Here is a 22,119-nt window from a genome sequence, read left to right as displayed (position 1 = left end):
AAACAGGAATAAAAGAAGGAAGTCAGATTGGGAAGGTCTGGAAGTTCCCAGCAGAGTATTTTAGAGGGAGACACTGGAATTCATAAGCAGGGGAGTGATGAGGTCAGACCTGAACTTTTGGGAAGTCTCTTTGGCACCTGTGGGGAGGCCCGGTTTAGAAGGCAGGAAGACCTAAGGAAGGGAAATCCACTGAGAGGCCATTGTAACAATCTAGTAGGGCAGTAACGAGGGCTTTGTGAGTAGAACGAAAGGCATGAATGAGAGAGATATTGTGTCGCTAGAAACAACCAGCTTTGGCAACTGATTGAATACGAAAATGAAAAATACCAATTGGTTAGTTAGCAACACTGAAGAAAGCTGGAATTTTCCATGCAGAAAAAAAATAACAACACTGCTGTTGTTATCAGCGTGGAAATCTAAGCTGCTTTGCTATGAATAACATTTGGCCCCTAAGCCAGGAACCACATAGGGCCATTCCCTGGTTTACAAGCATATCATCTGTTGTGCATGAGGGAGCCGTAAATTAGCACCCATCTCCCAGGTATCCCACGGATCCCACCTGGTTGCCTTCAGGATCCCAAGCATATGAGCCAGTATATCTGCAGGATATACAAAATCACATGGCTTACTTTCAATTGCTTTCAAGAGCTCTCTCTCCCTCTCTCTCTCCCTCTCTCTCTCCCTCTCCCTCTCCCTCTTCCTCTCCCTCTTCCTCTCCCTCTCCCTCTCCCTCTCCCTCTCCCTCTCCCTCCCTCCTTCTCTCCTTCTCTCCCTCTCTCTCTCTCCCCTCTCCCCCTCCCTCCTTCCCTCTCCCCACCCCTCTTAAGTTTGGACCAGTGTGCAATTTTCCATCTTCCTGTTCCTCTGCTCAGTAGTAGAGCATGAAGCTCTGAAAAACCCTCTCTTGGAGTGGGAAGGGAAGCAGCTTTGGAAATGCTGTCTCAGTGACTTCAGAGTTCCTACATGGATTCAACCATTGATGGACAAACAATTCCCTCCCCACACTTTATCTCAAAAGCCAAAGCTTTGCTTCTCAAACTGAAACATAGGGTGAGGGGAAGGTACAACTTGAAATCAAAACATAGACTCCACGGTCTGAAGTCACTTTGGAGCCACATGGACTTAATTAGGGCAAGAGACAAACAGATAAACATCCCAGGCGCCTCCTTCCCATGTAATATTTCATACCCTGGTATCGGCATGTTAAATGTGGATGTCAAGACAATTTGGCTAACTTGCTCACTTTGCGACTTTCTCTGCACTGTACTAGTGATGAAACCCAAGGGTTCATGAATTTTATTGGAAACATATTCAATTAATTAGTCCCATGAATAGAGCTGGGTCCAGACAAAACTGTGAAGTAGGCAATTTGTTGGTGCCCTCCTTCTCTCTCTCTCCCTTCCTCCCTCCTTCTTTTTCTCTCTCTTTTCTCTGTCTCTGTCTCTCTCTGTCTCTCTTTGTGTCTCTCTCTGTCTCTGTCTCTGTATCTCTCTGTCTGTCTCTCTTCCTGTCTGTCTCTCTCTCTCTCCCCCTCTCTCTCCATTCTGTGCTCTCCCTTTCACCACCCTCCCTCCCCCAACTCCAAATATCCTTGTGTTGCCCCCTCCCTTTTATTCCAGAGGACAACAATCAGGTGAATTGATTAACAAATAGATGGCAGTAACTCAATATTATTATTCCCATTGCATTTTAAAAGAGGGTCTTACAGGCAAGGGCTCTTAATCTGGAGTTCATGAATTTTTTTTTTACTATTTCGGTAATTATATTTCAGTATAATTGGTTTCCTTTGTAATTCTATGCATTTTATTTTTACATTTAAAAATGATCCTGCCCATCAACTGCATAATGGCTGAATAAGTTGTGGTATATGTGATGGGGAAGTACTGTTGTGCTGTAAGAAAGGAGGAAACAGGTGATTTCAAGGAGGTATGGAAAGACATGAACTGACGCTGAGTGAAGAAAGCAAACAGAACAATTTCTACTCTAACATCAATATTATGAAAAGGAACAATTTTCAACTAAATGAACAATTAAACTAATGAAGAATGAAATAAGCAAGACCAGGAGAAAAAAATATACTTTAACAACAGTGTAAAGATAACAATTTTGAAAGCTGTAAGTTCTGCACAACGATCATGATATATGCTAAGGACCAATGATGATATATGCTATCCTGGACAAAGTGGTGATGGGTTTAGGGTACAGAATGAGAAATACATACATACATACATACATAATACATATATTTGTATATGCATATGTACATATAAATATATACATACACATGATGCATCCATGTATAATGCAGCTTTTGAGGGAATTTATTTTGCTTGATAATGCATATTTATTACAAGAAAGAAATATGTTTTTGTTAATTAATAAAAATAGGGAGGGGGTGCTACAGATGTGGAATGTTATATGTACTTTCAGATGAGGTCACAGTATTATTAGTTTTGCCTAATGGTTTTGATTTGTTAACAAGAGAACTTTCATGGACTAGGGGTAATCTACAAATATTTTAATGTTAAAACATATCAATAAAACATTTTAAAAATTTCTGAAAAGAGGTCCATAGGCCTCACCAGACAGCCAAAGAAGTCCATGGTACAAAAAAAGAAAAAAATTAAAAACCCCTGGTGTAGAGGGTAATGCTTAACCCAAGTAATGAAGCACTAATGGTTGAATTTAAGCACTGAGGCAGACTGGAGGGAGGCAAGTAAAAAGATACTTGGGAGCAGGGGACCTTGAATAGTAACAGAGTCAAAATAACACTGAACTTGAGATCAGGAGACATAGGTTCAAATCCTATCTCTGGCCCTTACTACTGTGTGACCCTGGGAAAATTACTTAACTCCTCTGATTCTCAGATTCCTCAAGTATAAAAGGAGAGACTTGGACTAGATGATCACTAAGGACTCTTCAAGCTCTAGATGAATGACCTTGGGATTTAGCAGCTATGGGACCAGGAACAAGTCTCAATCTCTCTGGGTCTCAGTTCATCTGTAAAATGGGATAATACTTCTTGCATTACTACCTCACAAGTTTGTTTTGAGGAAAGTAACAGGTAAACCTTAAAGCCTTATACATACTTGATTATAGCTATTTTCTTGTGCTCCACCTCTACATGACTAGTTATGTCCTTAATAAAGAGAGATGTTAGAGATGAGAATCGAGTGGAGGGATCAGATCAGAAGGTCTTTTCCATGGCCAACTCCAAGGATGTTGATCCTTTACTTTCCTGTCATTGAGAAGATCTCTACCCACAACAGATTGGCTCTCCTTGTGCACTGGGTGAGGAGAAAAGAGAAGGGCGGACCTACTGCAAGCCCTAGCTTTTACTTCTCAGTGTGCAACAAAGGGTGCCTAAGTTGGAGAGGAAGGAAAAGGGAAGAGAAGTTAAATGCTATGCCTTTGCAATCTTTTGAGGTAGGTGGGTGGCTCAGTGGATAGAGAGCTGAATCTGGAGTCAGGAAGACCTGAGTACAAGTCCTACCTCAGATACTTACTAGATGTGTGACCTTGGGCAAGTCACTTAACTGCTATCTCCCTCAGTTTCCTCATCTGTAAAATGGTGATAATAATAGCATCTGTCTCACAGGGTTGTTGTGAGGATTAAATGAGTTAATATTTGTAAAGTGCTTTGAAAACCTCAAAGCACTATATAGATACTAGCTATGTTATTCTCATGGACTGTGAAAGTCAAATTTGTGGGTTTGGCACTATCACCCCCTCACCAAAAAAAACAAACAAAACAAAAGCTAATTAGGTGAGAAGGGTCATATAATGTTAGAGCTAGACAGAAGACAGTGTGGTACAGTGGGGAGGAAAAAACCTAACATTGGATCTACAGTGAAAGTTGCAGATTAGCCATTCTGCAGAGCCTGAATACACACACACACACACACACACACACACACACGCATTTATATAACCTCTGCTTTTCAAAGCAACATTTTAAGCAGTGACATGTCTGATATCCAATAATGATTATGAAATGATTTGGATAAAGCTTCATATGCTAATTTTTATATAATGAATTCTAAATTTTCAGAGAAGAAATAGAGTTTATATAATTTCTTAATTCCGGTTCTATGATATTCTTCATTTAACAGACATTATTGGTGTCTGTTACATGTTTACTTCAAAATGGTATCCAGGTGATTCATTATGTAAAATATTAAAATCCATATCCATAAAATTAACAATTGACATAATAAATATTTTCCTTGTAAAGGATTAAAATATTTTTTAAAAAAGTGAAAGTTGTTATTGTTGTTCAATTGTGTCTGACTCTCTATGACCCCTTTTTGGGATTTTCTTGGCAAAGATGCTGGAGTGGTTTGCCATTTACTTCTCCAGCTCATTTTCCAGATGAGGAAACTGAGGCAAAAAAAAGGAGCCTGAAGGCATGAAATGCAGTACCTTGAATTGCATGAAATGCAATGCCTTGGGAGGAGGGGGCACTTCCTTTCACCATTACCAGCAAACAGAGTTAAGTGACTTGCCCAAGGTCACACAGCTAGTAAGTGTCTAAGACCGGATTTGAACTTGGGAAGAATCTTTCTTCCTCCAGTCCCAGAACTCTATCCACTTCACCCAAGTGAAAGTACCTGGGTTTTAATCCTGCCTTTGTCACTTTGTCAGGAGACAAGTCACTTAACCTTTCTGAGGACATCTGTAAAATAAATGGGTTGGACACTTCCCTTCTAGCTCTAGATTCTCTAAGTCCCACAATTCTCAGAAATCATCTCATCCAGGACACTAGAGGAAGAAGCTGGAGCCCATGGACATAGACTGACTTTCCCAAAGTCACATGCCTAGATAGCAACAGAGCCAAATCTTCTGGTTTTGATTCCCATCTTCTTCCTATGACATTACACGACCTTCACATAACTAATCTTGAGACCAGTCATAATCTCTCTGAAACTGAAGTATCCTCATTGGTAACTTCAACATCACAGGGGGGCCTTGTCCAACAATAGATTTTCTCCCTTCTCAGTTCTCTACCATCCCCTGGGGTGGCCCAGAGACCCTCAAGAGGAACCCCTTGGTTTACTTATGTTAAAAGGGCAAATGAACCAGGTTTCTTGGAAAGGCAGGGGTAGCCCTAATTATGTTTTGCCTTCAGCCATCCTTGCTTGCAAAAGTTGCAGGGCCACTGGATTTAAGGTGGTGACTGAATGCAGAATTCCCTTTGGGTAACTGGAGGTTTTATTGTAGGCACCAAAGTCCTGAAGAGCTTCTCTTTCTCTCCTCAGGTCAAAGACAGTAGGGGCAAAGGGACCATGATTCTTCCCCATGGTCATTGAGCCACATTGTATAGGTAACCATGAAAAAAAAAAAAGGAGCCTGAAGGGCATGAAATGCAGTACCCCAGAAGACAGTGCCTTGGGAGGAGAGAGCACTTCCTTTCACCATTGCCAGCAACTGAATTTGTCCCCGGTGACCTTTGGTCCCACTCCATATATAGGAAGGAATATGTTTTCTGAGTGATTAAAAATTCTGAAGGAAGGTACCCCAAAACAATGCATATAGTCATGGAAAGAGTGCACTGGTCTTGGAGTCACAGGTTCTGAGTTTGAATTCTGGCTCTTAGTACCTTGCCTACATAACCTTGGACTAATCACTTCAGTTTTCTCATTCAAAAATTCTGGGTGTTAAATCAGATGATCTTTGAGGTCCCTTATATCTCTAAATCCTCTAATTCTAATCCATCATTCCTTTGAATGAGCTAAATATTTTCTCTTGTTTGTAAGAGAAGGTAGTAACAACAAGCCATAACTAGAGAGACAACCTGGGTTTAAGTATCACCTGCAGTTCTGGCTAAGGGTCTTGGGCAAGTCACTTAACTTTGAAGTGACTTAGTCTACCCTCTAAGTCTCTAAATAGTAGAGTAGGTGCTGACCTATGTTGGTAGGGAAAATTCCTACACTGATAGTTCCCTGTGTCATTGAAATCACAGGTCTGGCCCCAACCATCCCAAAGGAGATGGGATCATTAGGGAGACATGGATGTTGACATTGACAAAGCTATGAAACCTTGACTTGGGACTAGCTGGGTTTGGGAGCCAAAGGATGGGTTTCCATCCCAGCTACTTATTCTACTTGTTACCTATCTGACTTTGGGCTAATCCCTTTATCTGCTTAAACCTCACTTTCCTTCTTCGTAGAATGAGGGAGTTGGATTGGATGACCTCTAAGGTCCCTCTCAGTTATGAACCTATGATCCTAGTCATAGACTTGCCCTTATCTATGAGGTAAGGTAGGAGGAAACAGAACTCCTGGACTGGATCTACCTGGATGTCACTGACATTGAAAGGATTTAGCAGAGTCTGCCACCAAACAAGGGCCAGTCCCTTCTCCAGGACCTAAGATGAGAGGTGTCTTAGGAAATGGGGCAGAGGGAAGGAGCAGTGAGGAAGAAAGGAAGAGGCAGAAGTAAGGAAAGGGTAAAAGGAAGGGGAAGGAAGGAGAGGGCTAAGTCGTGAATTAAAGCAAGTGATGATGTCTATGAGTGGGGAGCTAGGTTCTGAGTGGGTGCATTGCCTGGAAGATGGTTTGCTAGAGATAAAAGGATGACTATGGTGGAGGACAGAGGTGGGGATCCATAACCTTGTTGTTGTTTTTAAAATATATTTTGATAAGTGTATTTCAATATAATTGGTTTTCCTTGTCATCCTAGGGACTTTATTTTATGCATTTAAAAATACAATTCTGAGAAGGGGTCCATAAGCTTCAACAGACTGCCCAAGAGCACATGACAAAAAAAAAAAGTGAAGACCCCCTGGGCAAGGCAAAGGGGGCTGAATCTGGGGCAGTTTCTCTTTTAAGAAGCAGCCCCCAGAAGGTGCCCCATCCTCCTGAAGTCACTGGGAAGCAAACAGGCCTGGGAGGATCCCTGTTCTGGGAAAATATGGATCAAACCATCCAAGGGCTCCTCCTATGCAACCCCAAGAGAGGTACCAGGAAGTGCAGTTTTGGCTGCTAGAGGAACAGCTATGAATAAGGCAGCTTGTCACTAAGAAACCTCTCCCTCCCTTTTCCCCTCAGTATCCCTCACTCCTCTCCTCTCCTCTCCCCCTCCAACCAGACCTGAGTCTTCACAAGCCCATGCAAGCTCATTTTTCCACCTGGGTTTCAGAGGCAGCATGATGGGTGAGGGAACAAGGTCTCTATGGCCTCTTCCATCCAGTTCTCCCAGAATTCAGATGGCAAACATACCTCAGGGGCACAAGGCCTTGTTCTGCAGTGGCTGAATGCTCTAAGGCAGAGGCAAAGCCCCCTGGGGCCTGGGAGAGTGGGGCCTCTGTGCAGGTGGGCTAAGGGAATGAGAGGAAACAGCTCTGTCAGAGTTCAAATCCCAAGGCTTTTGAATAGTTTTCCCAATTCTGTCTTCAAAATTGACCCCCTCCTTGGCTGAGATAGGCAGGGGGGGAGAACCATTCCTGCCGCATTTTGAAGCGATCCTGCAGTGATCCTGTTTGGATCTCTGGGAATGAACCCTTGAGCTTCTGCAGAAAACGTCGCCTTTTTCCCCCTACTTAAAAAACCCTGAAGTCTCTATCCACCAAGCCCCATTTTTAGTAACACACTGAACACTGCCAACATCTCTGAGCTGATTTTTCTCCTTACACTTCTAGGAATTTCCAAAAGCTGGGATGGGTTGGAGCTGCCAAGACGGATGTGAAAGTGTATGACCACCAAAGGGTTTCTGCTCTCCCCAGAGGGCCAAGCAATCAAAGGTCAAGCTCTCTGAAACCACAGAGAGAGCCTTCTGGGCCCTCTGGGCCTGAGGACCACACTCCCCAGCTCCCTGAGAGTAGCTCCCCCCCCACCCAACCTCCACCTCTCAGTTCCCCTCCTCCCCCGGGATACCCAAGAAGGCAAGTGTTTGGAACTGGGAACCCTCTCGGGAGGCCTGAGCATGACTTGGAGATGTTGTGGTTTGTAGAATTGCTTTCTCTCCTTTAATCTGACACACTTACAACAAAACATGTTTGGGTTAAAATCTAATGCCTCATTTTTACTGCTGTTTATTGCTTGGGTCACACTGAGGTTGTGTTTGAACAGAACCCCAAGTAGATAAAGCCTTAGGCCAATGCAAAAGCTTTCCAAAGTGTGTGTGTACATATACATATGTAATCTATGGAAATGTGTGTATGAGTAGTCCATCTCATTCAAAGATAAGGCTACTACAGTAGGGGATCTAGATTCCTGAGCATGGGTGTGGTTTGAAGTTCCAAGACAGGACCAATAGTTTTTTAGTTTTTTCTCAACATTGTTCATGAAGCAAAACCATTCTCTGTTTGCAAGTGGAACAGCTGGAATTGTTTGCCACTCTGGTCTGTAGACCTACGTTCTATGCTCAAGGAGGTGCCACTTTCCTCCTGGCTACAGCCCCACATGCTCTGTCTGCCAAGATCATTTTCAATTTGATTCAATCTAATAAGCATTTGCTAAACACCCACCATATTACTGGGCAGTGGTCTAGGAGCTTGGAATTCCAAGGCAAAAATGAAAACATCCCTGCCCCCTGAAGGAGTTTCCATGTACCATATGTATGCAGATAAGAAAATGCAAAATTGTTAAGCAATGAATGTCCCCATGGAGTTCTCATAGTAGAGCAGGGGTGTGTGGGGGAGTCCTATACGTAGTGGTAATCATAAAAGGTGAGGGGAGTCCTATCAGGTGATACAGCCCTGACAATCTCCATATCACTAGACTTTAGGCTGCCCTGGGGAAGGCTGGCTCAAAATAACCTCCATGAGGTTAATCTTGACCAGGCTGCTGTTTGCCTTAAGGATTTCTCTAAGTTAGGTTGAGGTATATGTAGATTATGGTATATATGAATACACTCCACTGTTTAGGGGAATTGTATTTGACAAGGGGTGTGATTGTAGGACATCTTTCTGGGTTATAGGAAATCTGAATAAAATTAATGTCCATTCCTCTCCCTCTAACTGAGATTGCAATGAAACAGGAATAATGTCTCCTATTTCTTTAAAGCAAGGATTCTTTGCGGTTTTGTGTCATAGGCCTTCTTGGCAGTCTGATGCCTATGGACCCCTTTGCAGAATAATGCTTTTTAAATTTTTTTTTGTTTAAATTAATTTTTAAATGTCAATTGTGTCTAAAATAAAATCTACAGGATTTCAAGGAAGACAATTGTATTGAAGCATATATGTGTATACACACATATATGTATGCATATATATTTATATATATACACACACATACCAAGTTACACATATATACATATACACATATATACATATTTATACATACACAAAAACCAAGTTCATATGCCCTAAATTAAGAAGTGCTACTTTAAAGGTATGAAAGACCCCTTCCCAAACCTCTATATGCAATAAGGATGTTGGTGACCGCCAGAGGATTTAAAAAAAAACAACACACATGATAATTCAGGAGTAAACAATTGAAGAGTAAACAATACTAAACAATATAAATGAACACCAGTTGCTCTTGGCTAGCAGCTGGGAGAGTTAGATTTCTGTCTCTTCTTCACTTAATCAAGCAAGAAACAGGGCAGAAATGGTAGCTAGTGTCCCATAAATTCTAATTCCAATCATTCTGCAACAGTAGCCCACCAGCATCCCAGAGGGAGAGTAGTAGGGAAGCAAGCATATAGAAGTTACTCAACTCTACCTGCCTCATTTCTTCCCACATGGCATTTAAAAATGGAAATGTTCTTTTAGCTTATCTCTCCCACAAATCTCCAAGGCAGAATTTAAAAAGATGGCACCATCATGTAGGAGTTGTCACTTGAGCTGGAAAGGAGTTGGGAATTCTAACAGCTGGAGGTAGGGAGGTAAAACATTCCAAGCATGGGGGCAGGGGGCAGCTTATGAAAAAGCACAGAGGTAAAAGATGGAGTGGTGGGTGTGGGGAACAGAAAGTGGTACCAGTTGGGCAGAGTTCATAAGGGAAAGTGATATAAAATCAGAAAGGAAAAATCGGTTGGAGGCAGATTGCCTATGGCTGTCCATGGCAAACATATTATCCTAGTCATACAAAGTTAGATCCTATTTTATTTATATATATATATATATATATATATATATATATACATATATGTGTGTGCATGTGTGTGTGTGTGTATACATATATATATATACTAGTTATACAAAGTCAGTGAAGCTTCTTGAGCAGAGAGATGATGTGATCAGACCTGAGCTTTTGGCAGCTATCAATCTCAATTTGGCAGCTAGTGGGAGGATGGATTAGAGAGGGGAGGGGCTTGAGGCAAGGAGACCAACTGGACGATTATCACTATAGTCCAGGTGAGAGGGATTGAGGACCTGATTGCTAATGCGGTCTATGTGAGTGGAGGAGTGGAAAGAAAGGGACAGATGCAAGAGATGTGGACAGAGGGGCTATCTATAGCGGTGCTAAATCTGACGGTCATTTAAAAAACCTAGACACCATAGGTCTTCAGTTTAGTTTGCAATTTGACATTCTACAACATTCTTCTGGCCTCCCAAAGGCTGTCCTGAGAAGATCATCGAGATCTTCAGGCTAAGCCGTAACAAGTCAGATACGGCCATTTAGACAGGTAAATGTTTAATAGCTGGCTCCCTGCAAACACGGCTTTTAAATTTAATCTGCATTGTTATTTAAGATTAATCTGCATTTTCTCCATCATTTCCCTAATCTAGATAATCAAGAAGAAAAAACAATAAATCAAGCCTTTGTGAATATAAATATCCACAATGAAAACTTAAACAGTTCTCTAAAGCTTGGAGCTGGCTCTTGCACATCTCTGAGTGTGTCCCAAATGAAGTTGCCCTTCCTGACCCAGAAGGAAATGAATGAACAAATGAATGAGTGAATGAATGAATGTGCCAAGCACTGAGCTGCATTAAAGTGATGAAGCAAGGTATAACAGCCATTCCTTAGATTTTTCACATAGCCAAGCTTAAGGGTGCAGCAGAACAACCAGGAAGCTATGGTAGGGCAGGCTTCCACATCTCTGGGGAATTTGCAAATCAAAGACTACAAAGATAAAAGATTCTTGAAACAGCCATCTGGGGACTTCTGGGTGCTTGCCCCTGCTTTTGAAGCCCACAGAAGAGGTGACATGCTAATCTTATGGGCTTTGGGGAAGATTTAGCACAACATCATGGACTGATGATGATAAACTCGGATAACTAAGGTCATGTGCACCAGGCAGCTCTCCCTTGGACTGCCCACATACCCAAATCTGCTCATCACATTGTCTGACTGAGGTAGAAACCAGGGGAAAATCATCAACTAGAACCCCTACCAGAGATATGAGTAGTCTGTTCTATACAAAGGAGTGTGATACTCCATGAGTGTGTCCTTAGCCACACATGTTCTCCATATGGGTGCCCCTTGACCACATGTTCCCTATATGTGTTTTTCCATGTGTATACCCTGACCACACATGTTCTCTGTGTGTGTTCTCCACACGTTTCCTAGATGTCTTCACTCTCTTGACTGACGATGTGTCTGTAATTGTGGGAAAGTATGGCCCGGATTTATGGAGGAGATGTTCAATTGCTACTTTCTTATTATTTTCTTTCATTAAATGTCCTTTCTTTGAACTAACTGACCAAAAAAAGTTAACATATCTGTAGGGGACTCTGAGATACGATTTTTTTAAAGGAGATTTGGACCTTTATCATAGAATCATGGGACCATAGACTTTGAGCTGGAAGGGACCTTAGAAAAACCATCTAGTCCAACCTCTATATTTTACAGATGAGGAAACTGAGGCCTGGAGAGGTTAAATGACTTGTTTAAGGATGAATAGATAGTGAATGGCTGAAACAGGCTTTGATCTGATGTTCTCTGACTCCAAACCCTGGTTCTTGCCTTAAACTTGGCCTAGCCAGCCAAAGCAGCTGAAATCAACCCTGGCAATCAATGGGGTGACCGATGTTGCAGACAGATCACCTTCCTATCCACCCCTACTATAAGGGATGATTTTTTTTTTACTGTGAAGATAGATTCACACTGATCCATCCACGGTCTCTCTTCCAATCTCCTCACCTGTCAATGACATGCATTTTTGAGATGGTCAGTCATTTTTAGGGCTGCCACCTCCCTATTCAGAAGCCCCCACAAGGCTTAGAACCTCAAACTCTGGCCTCTTTAATAGAGGGTTCCTACCAGCTGAGACAACATAACTGCCTCACAACCTGATGCCACTGCTCCCTCTCTGCAAACACCTGTTACTTCCCATGCTTATTTTCATCAGAGAAACCCAAACTTCTCTTGTCCTCAGCAGCTTTTGTTAATGTTTATACTTTTCTGAACGATAATGAATTTTCTTTTATATCCTGAAGCTTACTAATGGGCCTTTGATATGGGAATTTGTTATGTAGAAGCTCTCTCTTGGCTGGTATTGACAACCAGATAGTTCAGCTCAGGAGCTTTAATTCTGGCAGATTTAGAACAGGCTCTGGGGGGAAGCTCCACGTGTATATCTGAGGCCATCTCAGTGTTGTAAGGCAGGAGAAAAGGGCATTTTGGGCTCTGTTGTGACTGCCCAGCTTGTGGTTTGCAATTAACTTCATTTTCTATCATTCCTTCCTCCCTGCCCCACAAAATTCAAACACTGTGTGAGATCTTAGCCCCAGCTCACCATCTAAATATGATCACAGTAGATTGGAATTTGGATGGGTTATGAAGGGGAATTATGACAGGAAGGAAGGATGGAGGTAGTAGTGCTGCTGATCTGTTGAGTGGATGTTTGAAACTGGTGTTTCTAGAGCGAGCTTTGGGAGAGGGAAGCTCCAGCTAGGAGATCTGGTGCTACTCTTAGCCCTCCACATTCGGGTCAGTGTCATGCTTCTCTGGCCACGTGGGTCCAGGTTTCCCAGCAGGAAGGGGAGCACAACGTGGGTTAAGGTCCTCTTCTTAGAGGGAGCTTACCTCAACCTTTAGTGATTTCAAAGTGTTAGAGGAATGAAAACTAGCTCCTCCCCATAAAAAGGTGGGGATCTCCACCTCAGCTCACGCTCTTCTGTGTGCATAGGATGACCTCTAGTCTCCCTCCTTACCTACTGAATGTTGTTGTTGTTCAGTTTGTCCAATTGTCCACGACTGCATTTGGGGTTTTCTTGGCAAAGATACTGAAGTGATTTTCCATTTCCTTCTCCAGCTCATTGTTTAGATGAGGAAACTGAGGCAAACAGGGTTAAGTGACTTTCTCAGCGTCACATATTACATGAGTCCAGATTTGAACTCAGGTACTGGGCGACCTAGCTTGTCATCTTCTAAAGCTCAATCAAACACCACTGCCTACACAAAGTCTTCTCTGATTCTTCCTTGTCAACAATCATCTTTTTATGGCCCTTTGTGGAAAGAATGTTGAATTTAAAATCAGAGGACCTAGGTTCAAATCCCAGGACTACTTTTTACAGCCTGGGTGACCTCAGGCAAGTTCCTTCACTCCTCTGAGACTTACTTTCCTCATCTGTAAAAGAGGGGGTTGGGCTAATTGCCCTTTAAGAATACTTTCAGCCCTAAATCTATGAGCCTATGATATCACATGGAAATTTGTTCTGTTCCTCTTCTAATGTACTACTCTTGTAATGGTATATATAATAGCTTTCTTGGTCTTATTCCCCTCCTGCAACCTTGAGGTAAACTACCTCAAAACAGAGACCATGCTTTATTTAAACTTTGTTTCTTTCCCTCTGTATGGGTGCTCTGTGTGCAGTAGGGGCTTGAAAATTGTTTATTGATTTGAATTATGTATATGAGTAGTTAGAACTCATGGAGGGGCTCAGTAATTTTAATTACAATGACCATGGTCCATCGGCTTTTGAACAGACTTAGAAAGTGTTCTTTTCTTCAGTTCAAGCAAAGTACCCCTTCAGGGCTACTGTCCCAACTTCTACCTGCCCTCAAGGATTGGGTCCCTAGTGGGGTACTGATAATCCCAGGGTCTGTTCTCTTAACACTATAGCTCATGAGCCCTTATTAGTGTGCTTTTTCTTTCAGCTACATTCAGCTAGTAGAGGACACTGCATTTAATGAGCAAAGCTGTTTATCAAGTTGGGTAAATAGTATAAACAATTGAGGCTGGTTTTCTTGTATGTCTTAGAAAGCGAATCTGAATGGGATTCCAAAAATTCTGTGAACAGAATCAGCCACATTGGAATAAGCATGAAGTCTCCTAACATTATGGCTTTGATGGGGATGTAGCCTTTGGATATAGAAATTCTGTCTGGTATACTTGCTAAAAATATCATCTCATCATCTTATAGTTATACCTATATAGGAAAAATGTTGTCATTGTACTTTAATTGAGAATTTCAATTACTTTTGTTGTCCTGCAACATCTCATATTGTGAATTGCTTGAACTAAATGGGCCTTCAATGGATATTTGGAAGCTTTTTTGTAATACAAAACTTTTTTTTGTCTGTTATTGTTTGTTTGTTTTTGTGAAGGTGTTTGTTGTAATTGGTTCTGGTTAGTATACATCTGTTGGTGCCAAGATTAAGTCTTGAGCAACAAAGGGATGTAAACCAGCTTAAGTAAAAGAGGACTGTGCAAAAAAAAAAAGAGAAAAGACAAGTAAAAAAGCTACTTTGCCAAAGATTATTGCTCCCTCTGGATATTTCCCCAGTTTATGAGGCAAATAATGGGACAATTTTCCCAAAGGAAAAGAAGTAAACACATTAGGCTGAACGAATGTGGTCTTTACTTGCTGAACTGAACAGAAGTGCTTGCTGCCTTCTCTCTTTTAGAGACCTGGTCATCTCTCAGTCCGGGCCTCCTGGCCCTTGGAGTTCTGTTCATGCCTTTTACAACTAAGTGTAAACTTCTTCTATGCTACAGCACTAAGTCCAGCTGTGGTATTTGAAAATAATCAAGCTGGCGTCACCAATCTCCTTCTTCTTTTCACCCCCACATCCCTAACCTCCTTTCTTTTAAACAGTTTTGAAATTCCATTACCAAATTTCCTCTTGCATTTTAAATATATTACACATTGTGTTACGTACTTGTGGTCGAGATAATCACATGGACCCATTTGTTTTAAATTAAATCAATTTGAGCTCTGAGAATCTCCAAATGTCCTGGTAGAGGCCTGCTCTGCATGCAAGAAGGGAAGAGTCTATACAAAGAATCATTAGGAACTAATTTGTCCAAATCCCAACCTGTTCATGGCCTTTGAGCACTATCTTTCTCAATGGCTATGAGGAGATACAGCTCAGATTTCTGGGGCATTCCATACAACTCAGTAGCAAGGAGTGTGTTAAAGTTAATAGGCCCATTTCTAAATTGCAACCAGACGTAGTATCCCTTCCTTGTGATCTGCGTTGGTCTCAGTCCTACATTGTTCCTAAACAAACTGTGCATGTTTTAGGACAATTAAAGTGAGAAATCAAAACCCAGTTTATCCATTGCTGTTCATTATGAACCTTGGGGAGAAGGCCAGGCTTTGCAGAGACAGAAGAAAGAATTCAGTCACCCTCAACAGCAGCATCAGCAGTTGTGGCAGTAAAAGCTTGGAGCTCCCATCTGTCTGTTGAGTACTCATGTGAATATCAATATTCAGGGCTGGTGTGGCATTGAGGACTGAATGCTTGACTTGGAGTCAAGAAGAAATGGATTCAAATCCTGCCTCAGATTATTTGCTAGGTGGGTGACTCTGGGAAAAATCACTTAATTTCTCTGAGCCTCAGATCTATTATCTATATTATTGTTGTTGAGTCCTTTCTGTCGTGTTTGACTCCTCATGACCCCATTTGGGGTTTTCTTGGCAAAGCTACTGGAGTGGTTTGCCATTTCCTTCTCCAGCTCATTTTCCAGGTGAGAAAACTGAGGCAAATAGAGTTAAGTGACTTGCTCAGGGTCACACTGATAGTAAGTGTCTGAAGCCAGATTTGAATTCAGGAAGATGAGTCTTCCTGACTTTAGGCCTGGAATTCTATCCACTATGCCACCTAGATGCCCTTAGTGCTATATAAATGTTAGTAAGCTAGTAAGTGTCTAAGGCCTGTTTTGAACTCAGGTCTTCCTGACTCCAGGCACAGCACTTTATCTACTGCATCACCTAGTTGCCCTCATCATCTATAAGATAGAGCAATTGCAGTCCCATCTCACAGTGTTGTGTATATCAAATGACATAATAAACGTAAAGCATTTTAAGAGCCTTAAAGTACTCTGTGGATATGAGCTATTATCATCATTACTACAGAGTTGCTTGAATCCAACATTTAAAATTTAATTAAAAAAAAACAAAACAAAACTTGTGCCTTGTGTGAAAAATCAGGCCAAAAGAATAAGCAAACAGGCAAATTGTATAAAAAAAAAAGAAAAAAAGGTGATGCTATTGAAGGATTACATAGAAAGTACATAGGCCAAAATTGAAGATGACCTGGACAAGAGGGTGAAACATGTAACTGGTATGTGGGCAAGTTCTTCCCCTCCTGTTTAGAGGTGGGGGAACACTCCAGGTACATGTGCAAGAAGGAATCTCCTTCTAGGTAGAAGAAGGAACTTGCAGACTATAAGGAGGTGAGACAAAGGTCTCAACCTGAATAAAGAAGTAGAAAGAAGCATATGCATGTGTTCCCTATAGTGTCAATTTATAGGAATCACTTTTATAGATTTGCTTATTTGGAATGATGGAGAAATGATCTTGACAATTCAAGTGCTTATGTGTTCTCATTAAATGCCCTGTTCTCTTTCTCAGAAATGTACCCAGGAGCTTTGAGGTGGAGATGCTGAAAGTGCCATAGGGTCTCAAAAGGAGGAGCAAGTATATGAAGCTTGCCTTTGCTAGTACTATAGAAATTGGTATATCCAGGTACCAGGTCCACTGAAGAGTGACAAGGAGCAAAGTCATGTTGGGAAATAGTAAATCTGCCCACCTTACCTTTGCTTGTCACTACACCAATTGATGAAGCAGAACCCCACGTGCCAGGAAGCAAGTGAGACGTAGCCTATTCCTAGTACTGTGAATCATATGTACTGCAGAGGTTCTGAGGAAAAGTGAGATTCACCAAAGGGGTTTTGACATTCTCCAGAAAATGAAGTATTGTTTTCCTCCGTGTTGAAGAACCCAGTATGGGTCCATTCTGTGTTCTCTGTAAAATTAAATAAAAAGTACTCTATATTTGATGCTGTCTTAGTCCAAATCCTTCATAGGAACTGAGGCCTCTCTTGGTGAGAGCCTCTGAACCTTCCAGGGTCTTCTTATATGGCAGCATAAACAAGAAAGATTTTGTGAGTGACCACCCCTCACTTATACCTGGGTCCATTGTATCAGGGACTGGGGCTCAATTGACAGAGGTGATATACACACAATAGCTTTGCTACTTGCCCACAGTTAATTTACCCATCACTTTTCAGTCCCTGATTTTCTAACAAAAAATACAAACGACATTATTCATGAAACTTTAATGTTCTTCCAGACATTTTTTCAAACTTTAAAAATGCATTTTATTTTACAGTAGCAGTTGCTTTATTAGAAGAGAGATGAATACAAATTAGTCAAGAAAACATCTCTTTCTTCTACTGGCACAGACTATAGAGTGAATTGTAATTCATTGGCTGGACACATCTATGTTCATGTTGAGACTCTCACTTTCTACCAGAGCCTTCTCCCACCACCATTCTCATCCATATCATTCATCCATTGAGATGTCCCAAGGCACTGAAAGCTTGAACAGGTGGCAGTGGTGGCAGGAAGATAATTAAGGTCCAGAGAGCAGGTATTCATCACAAATAATAATAATCATTTAATAATAATAATGATAATAATAATAATAATAATAATAATAATTTGCTCTAGCATAAACAAGGGCAAAGACAAATATCATGGTCCTGAGTAAGTGGCCGAGGGAGGATGGGGAGGGGAGCAGGAGGAAGTATCCCCAGGACTGGATCTCATGTCATTCAGTTAATGGCTGGGGCCCTGGGTCAGACAGTATGGGAACCACCACTATTATACACTCAGCATTCCATGGCTCTGTGTTAGGGGCAAAAACAGAACTAAAATAAGTCATGGTCCCCTGGCCTCTAAAAGCTTACCAACTAAAGATCTTAATAAGGGGCAACATAGATACAAAAAACAAACAAATGGAAAAAAAAGAAAACAACAAAGAAACCAAGGTGCTAAAGCCATCCTCTGAGTGTTTGAGAGGAAAAGTTAGTACTGCCCCAAATCCCTGGGCCATTGCATGAACAACAACTAAAACCTGAAAACGTCATAGATAAAATGAAAAGAGTTTAACTAAAGGTTTGTGAAGGCAGCTCAATTCAGTTACATTCAATCAGCATTTATTAAGCACTTTGAATATTACAGCCCAGGCACTGGGTTTGGTATGGGGTTACAAAGACAAAAACCAAAATAAAGCAGTTCTTGCACTCAAGGTGTTTACATTCTAATGGACAGAAAGCAACGCATTTACAGGTAAGTAAACTATGTGTGTGTGTGTATGTGTATATATATATATACACACATACACACACACACACACACACGTACACATGTATACATACATACTAATTCACATATACATGCATACACATTTATTCATTTACTCATTAATTTATTCAGTCATTTATTTATTTAATTTGTTGGACAAGTCCATGCTCAGTCTCTCCATTCCTATGCATTTATTACCATTGGGTTTATTCGCCATGCTTCTTACAGGCTACAAAGATCATCCAGACCCCTGACTATACTGGCAGTCCTCTAGTTTAATCACCAGACCACCCACCCACAGCCTATAGCAATTCAAATTTCAAGAAAATATCCAGAGAGGCCACCTGTGGCCATGGGTGAGGAGGAATCAAATAATTTCCCCAAATCCTAACTTTAAACCACTATGTCCTGTGTTTGAGGCATGGCCAGTAAAGTTTTCTCAGATAGGAAAGGAGACATGAAGTCCACAGGATCCTGACATTTCCTCAGAGGAGGACCTTGGTCTCATCATTGCATGCCGTAAGACTTTGAAAAGAATGAATCACTAACGGAAATCTGGGCCAGTGGAATTAGACAGCAGCCACAACAGCCACAGCAGTAATTATGGTGACTGGTGTGATGACACATGCCAATCAATGAGGCCCTCGATGACTGACAACATGTATGTGCATTCTGGTAGCAGATTTAATTGAGAATTAGAACTGTTAACAATAATGATGATAATTAAACCTGGGATCTCTATGACGCCTCCATAGGCTTGGCCAGTCCAGCTTCCCAGATTGTGCTAGGGTGGCATTAATTCAAGCTTTACTGTGTCAATTCTCCAGAAAGTCCTAGAAAGACGTAGCTCAGTTCACTTGCCAAACAAGAAAACAGTCTTAGTCTTGGGACTCTGAGATGGAATGGTTTGAGGCCTCTTGGCATTTATGTTGCCCTCATGTAACTGGGCCAAACTCTCTCTTTAGCACACCTATGTTCAACCTCTTAAAAACAGTACCACTGTCTTTCTGAGGGTGGAGGAACTCAGTATAAGTCTTCATTTTTCTGATTTCCTAGTGGGAGAAGCTAAGAGGTACCAAATTGGACATCCAGTAGACATCTTAAGCTCAACTGTCCAAAACAGAACTCATTATCTTTCACCCTAAACCCTGTCTTCCTCTACCTTCCCTCTTATTGTAGAGGGCAATGCCATACTTCCAGTCCTCCAGGCTTACAACCTAGGAGTCATCCTCAGTATCTCTCACCTCCAACCCCCCCATATCCAAAGAAAAGAGCCCTGAGTCTAAGATCAGAGACCTTGGCTTCAAATTCTTCCTCTGAAGCTTATTTGGACAAATCACTTAACCTGCACTGGATTTAATTTTCTCATCTGTAAAATGGCAGGGTTTGGAGGGGAACTATATAGACTTTGAAGTCCCTCCCAGCTCTAGAGTTATGACCCTGCCAAAGTGAACCAGGTCCCAAGACTCATTGGGCCTGCTGCAAGGAAAGACAAGCAAAAAGACAAACTCTTGTTTTTTCCTGCCCGATTGCTCCTTCACTGTCTCCTTTGCTGGAAACATTCTCCTCCAGATCACACCCTCTATCCATAGCTGTCCCTCGGGGTTCTGTCCTGGGTCCACTTCTCTTCTCCCTCTATACACCTGATGATCACATAAGCTCCCATGGATTTAATTATCATGTCTATGCTGATGATTCTTAAATCCACCTATTCTGCCCAAAATATCTCTGCTGATCTCTTATCTGACATCTCCATCTACCTTTCAGATATCTCAAACTAGATGTCCAGTAGACACCTTAAATTCAATATATTCTCAACAGAACTCATTATTTTTCCCCCTAAACCCTCCTCTGGCCCCACTCTTCACTCCCCTATTACTTTAGGGGGCAACACCATCCTCCCAGTTCCTCAGGTTCCCAAACTAGGTGTTATCAACACCTCACTCTCTCTCACCCCTCACATCCAATCTCTTGCCAAGGTCTGTTGCTTTTACCTTTGCAGTATTTCTCAAACATACCTCTTAAGCTATAAGTACAAGTGTATCTCACATTAAGTTATGTGTAACCTGACATTTCAGAAATCAAGTCATACTTTAAAAGACCCTAGGGGAAATTTTTTAGTGAGAAGAACCCTATGATGAGTTCTTTGGTAATGTCACTAAGTATTCCCTAAATTATTGGAAGGTAAGTTAATATTTCTGCCTACTGGTTTGCTTAAAACAGGGACTCTTAGGAGACAAGCATTAGCTTCTTCTCTTGAAATCACCTGGAATAAACTCAGAGATTTAATGACAAAGCTGAAGATCCAACTAGCAGCTGAGTTATCAATAGTGCTCAGCCTAGATATTCAGGTATCTGAGCTAACCAATGGATCCTTCCAACTTACCAATGGTAGTCAGGAAGGGACCTAGGGTAGAGAAGGCTGGAGCGGGGCTGACATATGACCCCATCAGAACAGAGTAAGGCAGTGAGAGAAAAAGTTTAGGGGGGTGATGACTTCAGGGGAATAGTTTTCACTCAAACCTATTTTAGGAGTGACTTGAAGATGTTTATTGGGATGAACAATAGATTAGGACAATACACACCAGAAGCCAATCCCATAATGTACCTGTTAATCTCTGCTACAGGGACCTTGACTCTTCCTCCAAGTGCACTTTATACACACACACACACACACACACACACACACACACACACACACACACACACACACACACACACACAACCCATTGTTGTTGTTTTAGTAATTTTTCAGTCATGCCTGACTTTTCATGACTCCATTTGGGGTTTTCTTGGCAAAGGTATTGGAGTGGTTTGCCATTTCCTTCTCCAGCTAATTTTACAGATGGGGAAACTGAGGCAACCAGGGTGACATGACCTGTCCAGGGTGGCACAGCTAGTAAGTGCCTGGGGCCAGATTTAAATTCAGGAAGGGGAGTCTTCCTGATTCCAGACCCAGCTCTCTAATCCACTGTACCACATTAGAAGAACATTAGAAATTCTTTTACTGTCTTTCTTCCTTCATTCTTTCCCTCTCACCCTCCCTCTTTCCTTTCTAATCCTCCCTAGCAACCAACCAGGCAGCCCCTAGTACCAGGAGCTCGCCACACTGATGCCATACCTAGTACAGATGTTCAATCAGCATAGTTCACTGAAATTCAGAACTCCTGAGTTCCAGATATCTGATAGCCTCAGCCTCCTAGGCAGTATTGAATACAGATATGTACCACCACAGCTGGCTCTGTAATTGCTTTTTCCAGGAAAATGTGGCACTAAGGAATCAGGTTAGCTAACTCATGGGAAACTGATCTTTTCTACTGTACCCTCTCCCTACCCCCGGCTATTCATTCCCTTAGCTCCTGCCAGGTATAAACTATTTTGCTTTGGTGACACCCCACCTAGTAAATGAGAAGATGGAACATTTCAGGGAGATAGCATAGCCTATCAGGAGTGGGGAACCTGCAGTCTTGAGGCCACCTGTGGCCTTCTAGGACCTCAAGTGTGGCCCTTTGACTGAATTCAAACTTCACAGAACAAATCCCCTGAATAAAAGGATTTGTGGCCTCGAAGCTGCAGGTCCCCCAACCCTGGACCCTAGCTGATAGAGTTGGCTATGGAGTTAGGGAGACTTGGGTTTGAAACCCTCCTTGGACATCTGCTAGCTATGTGACTTTCTCAGTCTCAATTTC

At 41.8% G+C, this 22,119-nt stretch overlaps 1 protein-coding gene across 1 annotated transcript in view; it reads right to left on the bottom strand.

Annotated features, from left to right (window-relative positions):
* ARL15 (ARF like GTPase 15) overlaps positions 1–22,119 on the bottom strand; it is a 516,687-nt gene that overhangs the window by 7,444 nt on the left and 487,124 nt on the right. Inside the window, exon 8 of the transcript XR_013486144.1 lies at positions 16,877–17,087. The gene's annotated coding sequence lies outside the window, so the exon portion shown is untranslated. The remainder of the gene's footprint in view (positions 1–16,876; positions 17,088–22,119) is intronic.

The sequence above is a fragment of the Phascolarctos cinereus genome, unplaced genomic scaffold (genome assembly GCF_003287225.1).
Source record: "Phascolarctos cinereus isolate Bilbo 61053 unplaced genomic scaffold, phaCin_HiC Scaffold_4;HRSCAF=312, whole genome shotgun sequence".
NCBI classification, from domain to species: Eukaryota; Metazoa; Chordata; class Mammalia; order Diprotodontia; family Phascolarctidae; genus Phascolarctos; species Phascolarctos cinereus.
Note: the sequence above shows the minus strand (reverse complement) of the source record. Positions and strands in the feature narration are given on the sequence as shown.